Here is a 5000-nt window from a genome sequence, read left to right as displayed (position 1 = left end):
CAGTTCTTGGTGGCTGTCCAGAAGGTGAACGTCTTCCTCGATCGAATGCAACGTATTTCAGGTTTTCTAACTAATATAAAGTTAGGATACAGTTCTTGGTGGCTGTCCAGAAGGCGAGATCGTGAAAACTAGAAATTCTACTTTTTATACCAAATAATTAGCATATAATATATGCAGTTACATAATCATGAACAAAAAGTAAACACCAAACAATTGTTCAAAATATGTGAAGCCTTATTTCAGAAACAATGTGAAAACCTTGAATTATAGTAATGCTACGAACCGTAACGAACACGCTTTCCAACTACTCTTTGTTCCGTTGGAAAGCATTATTCCCGTTGTCCTTGGTAAACCACCCTACAGTACTATTGCTATTGTTGTTGTTGTCGTTGTTGTTGTTGTTGTTGTTGTTGTTGTTGACTTCATGGAATTTTAGCCACCAACCTTCCGATGGCTTGGAATTTGAAGCAGAAGTGGTATTGACTTCATTTGTCGTTGAAACATCTGGAATCAAACAAAATGTTAAAGTCAGAAAGATGTGTAATGTTTGGCTACTCTGTATTAAAGATCTGTTTTGTTAAGTAATTACTGTATAGTAGCAATGTAATCATGTATTTTAATGAAGAGAACAAGACTTTTAAATTTGAAAAAAGACATGTTTCGGCAACTCCTGTGCCATCTTCAGTTTGTGGATGGAATAACAAGGATGTACAATATATAGCGGAAAATTAGAATAACAATGGCGTGATAAAACAACTGATTACAAAGATAGATTAATTAAGATGTACATGAAACAATTGTTGATTTAGGGAGGGTTTCTCCCAATAAATGTGCAATGCCTCCTTGAGTTGCCGAAACATGTCTTTTTTCAAATTTAAAAGCCTTTTGTTCTCTTCATTAAGATTGTTACAAAATTGTTGCTTCTACGTCCTTCTGGAATCATGTATTTATATGCTTTATATGTAAGTAATATAAATCAGTGATGTAAATTAATTAATTTAGAAAAAAAAATTAATAATAAAAAACAAATAAAATAAAATAAAAAAAAGATGTGCAATGTTTTCCCGCTTGAAGACAAGAATTTATCGTTAAATTTCTCCTTCTGTTTTTCGTGAAGCCCATTCAGTTTGGCCACTCGGTTCAGTTGACAGAAAGGAAAGTACTCATACGTAGCAAGCGGAGAGCCGCTCCTCTCTTTGTGCTCAAGCCTCGGTCACTACATTTTAAATTGTGAAGGATACAAAAGTGAATGTCTTCGTGTAGTGACTGACTAAAAACGAGAGGGAGAGTTGGGAGAATTCGAGACAGTTATGCAAGCCCGAGACGTAGTCCAGGGTTTGCATAACTGTCGAGAATTCTCCCAACTCCCCCTCATGTTTAGATGAGGCTATGGGAACACGGAAAAGGTCCTCTTTTGCTTAATTAGCAACGACAACGCCGCAAAGCAAGAATAACATTGGTTAAGAAAAAATATGATCGTGCTGCACGAGCAGCACGCATTTCAGTGCACTTTTTGTCGTAGTCTATAAAACAACAACGTGAAATAATCAAATTCCATGTTTTTAGGACAACGTGAGCAGACAGTTTTTCGGGAAGCCAATTTTTGGCCGCTCGGTTCAGTGGAGAGGAAGGGAAGTACTCACACGTAGCAAGTGGAGAGCCGCTCCTCTCTTTGTGCTCAAGCATCGGTCACTACATTTTAAATTGTTAAGGATACAAAAGTGAATGTCTTCGTGTAGTGACTGACGTAAGCAAGTATGTATGTTGCCGGTAAAACCCGTTCTCAGGTTGAATCCGTTTTAAGCTATAGGTTAAATTGGTGATCCCCATTTTACTTAGTTTGAATGCACGCACACTCAGATGGATTGAAGAAAATTTTTTGGAGCCTAAATTAAGCCTGAGAAAAATTAGAGTTAGGTTAGGATTAGTTTTGGTTATTATATACGTAGATATCAATTGACTTATTGTAGAAATTATTTGATTTTTCAAGGCTATGTTAACAAAACAGTAAGTGACCCATCCTTGATTTAAAAAAGAAACCTACTTATTTTCACTGGAATTTTCCACCATTACTAACTATAAAGTCTTAAGAGGGCTGGATTCAGGAGAAAATGACGTCAAAGACCCTAGTTTAAAAATGCAATGCGTGTGTACACGGATGAATTAATCTGTAGCACGAATGTTTCGGGCTTTGAAACTTTTAAATTCATGTTTGCATACATGTATTAGTGAGTCAATGACGTCAAATTTCCCTAGATCCAACCCTCTGAGGTCCAACCGGTCAGTTTAAAAACGAGTGTAAAGTCGGACCGTGAAATCCAAAACTTACACTCAGTGTTAACAGCCTTTGGATAAAAATCAAAGGTCAAATTTTGCCAGTGAAGTGTTAAGCAATCACAATTTCAAAACATGAAGAAAAAAGTGATTTTTTGATCAAGAAGATGTGTTGAGATGCGTAAGGAAGAGCTTGAGGGAAGGTATAAGTGTTTCCAATCCTTTGGGGGGAGGCAGTGGGGAGCTTTAAAATAGGTAGAATGCATATTCAACCTGCAATATGTAAAATGAGGATCACGAATTTAACCTATAGGTAAAAACGGATTCAACCTGAAAACGGATTTGACCGGCCACATGCACACAATAGAGAGATTTAGATCCTAGGACGAGAACAACTACGAGTACGAGATTTTCTCATAGAACAACTAAAACCCGGCGTTATTTTGGCGGGAAAAGCGTAATACCGTCGTCATTTTAGTACGAGGTTTTGCAAAAATGTCGTCATGTCAAAACAAGTCAACAACACGGTAGCAGTTTTGGCATTTTTTGATTAGCAAAAAAGCTGAGTTACCAGCAATAAGGATAACTGAGCGACCTATGCTGCAACCAAAGAATAAGATTAATCGTGCAGGTTATAAATTTCCCAAGTATTTTTGCTAAAAACAGGCGGTCAAGACTCTTACGCGTTCTCGTCCTCGTTATAAATCTAAAGGTCTCTAATGATGTTAACGCGGCGACGTTACAAATACGCATTGCCAGGAGCCCATGACTATAGGAGCGTTTAACATCTCTGTAATTGTGCAACGGCATTTTTACAGACAGAGTTATTTTTAGATTGATTTTTCCCGTAAAACTAGACCTTTCCAGCAAATCACAAGTCTTGCGTGAGAAATTATTACCCATGGGATCGAGAATGGTCACACGTGCAAGCCAAGTAATACTAATCAAGAACTTGTCTAAAAATAGCTTCATCTTTGCCGTTACATAGACCTAGCATTGGAGTTGTAAGCTTCTGGCATTGCTTGCTGCGTAATAAGCAATACGTAGCGTATTGCTTAGGCGACGCAAGCGATATGCAATGACGTATGTAATGACGTTAGCAATGTTAACAAAAATGTTAATTTTTTATAATTTCTTACCCGGTATTGCAGGAGAAGAATATACCTTCATCTTAATAGAACCTGATTGGTTATTCCATCCTGTAAAAGTTCTGAATCTCTGATGACAGCTATACTCCCCTTCATCATCTTCAGTCACGTTCAGAATTTCAAGGCTGAAGGCTTTCTTGCATACGCTCTTAATCTCTTCAAATCCCACTATCACATACTTTCCATCTGTTTTTAATGGCTCTGGGTTCTTGTTGAAATGCCAAGTGAACCCTCCATGGCACGAAGAAGCAGCAACCCTAGAAACCAAGCAACGTAAGGTGATGTCATTGAAGGCATTCACGTCAATCTGAGGGGGTCCGATAGCTTTTTCGACATCTTTACCTGTGTGAGAATAACTTCCGGAATAATTGTTTGTTTTGTTTGTTTGTTTGTTGAAGCTTGTTAGTATATCTTGGGAGCTATACAGCTGGTATGGACTATGGACCTGCCATAATCTTACGCTTTAAAGGTCAGACCTCAAAGGCCGGACCACAAAACCAGGGACTACGGCCCTTCCCTTCTCGAGCAGTGTGTGGGTTCTTTAACGTCCCACAGAATTATTTACGAACAAGTGTTATACGACGGAGCCTATGATTCATCGTCCTTGTCCGAGAGGACTTGAAAGTCTATTTGTTTATTTTTCAAGGTCATACAAAAGGCACTCTATCCGAGAGGACTTGAAAGCCTATTTTCATTTTTCAAGGTCATACGAAAGTCGCTCTATCCGAGAGGACTTGAAAGTCTAACCATTTGCTGATGGAACAACAAAGGAAACGCGTTCTCCTCTGTTATTAAGACCCTGAGTGTTGGTCCGGCCGGAATCCCGCTCGAAAGTCCAGTGTACTCCCGAGTGACCCATCTAGTGAAAAGGGGTTTTAAAAAGAGAAATCCGCCACTATTGATATTTCAATACTAAGTCATGCTCTCTCATCTTCATGAAATCTGCAAAGATCAGTTTTACCATAGGATACATCATTTAAAAAAAAGACATGATTGTGGCAAATGACTGGTAACTGCCTTCCCCCAAACTGAATTGAATAATTATGCGAAACAAATGAAATATTTGCTTGCGAATAGGAATTTTATGCCTTCCACTTGGCTGCGCTGCCGGTTAGTCATAGTTTTTGCATATGCTTTACTAGTGCGTGACAATATCGAGCATTATAGGGGGTTACGGTTTATGCAATTGGTAGTACCCCCTTTTTAGGACCCATGACACGTGAGTTCTGTAAGCGTGGGTATTCACTTCAGCTGCTCTTTGTGTCAAGAAGTGTTTTAATTCCCACCTCCTCCCCTTTGTCCTCCTCTAATTGCCTTGATGTTGTGATTTGTTAAGCATTGTTCCGTTTTTGGAGCCCTCATCTTTACTGGGCCAGGGGTAACTTGTTCAATATTGTATATATAAGATTTAATTTGCAAATTAGCAATTTATTAAAGCGGCTATGGGTTTTTGCCCATAGCCAATTACTCCAAATTGGTATATGTTTTATTAATGTTGTTTGGTCCCAGTAAACGAGTATCGAGTAAAGCAGCATCCTGTATGTATTGTTTAGCAGCCAAGTGAAAGGCATAAAATGT

General features: G+C 38.5%; 1 protein-coding gene across 1 annotated transcript in view; it reads right to left on the bottom strand.

The window, feature by feature from the left end:
- LOC137989202 (hemicentin-1-like) overlaps positions 1-5000 on the bottom strand; it is a 38146-nt gene that overhangs the window by 4654 nt on the left and 28492 nt on the right. Inside the window, exons 6-7 of the mRNA XM_068835052.1 lie at positions 3414-3679; positions 1-504 (exon numbers count right to left, since the gene is read on the bottom strand). The exon at positions 1-504 is cut by the window's left edge and continues 4654 nt beyond it. The gene's annotated coding sequence lies outside the window, so the exon portion shown is untranslated. The remainder of the gene's footprint in view (positions 505-3413; positions 3680-5000) is intronic.

This window comes from Montipora foliosa, unplaced genomic scaffold (genome assembly GCF_036669935.1).
Source record: "Montipora foliosa isolate CH-2021 unplaced genomic scaffold, ASM3666993v2 scaffold_446, whole genome shotgun sequence".
NCBI lineage: Eukaryota > Metazoa > Cnidaria > Anthozoa > Scleractinia > Acroporidae > Montipora > Montipora foliosa.
Note: the sequence above shows the minus strand (reverse complement) of the source record. Positions and strands in the feature narration are given on the sequence as shown.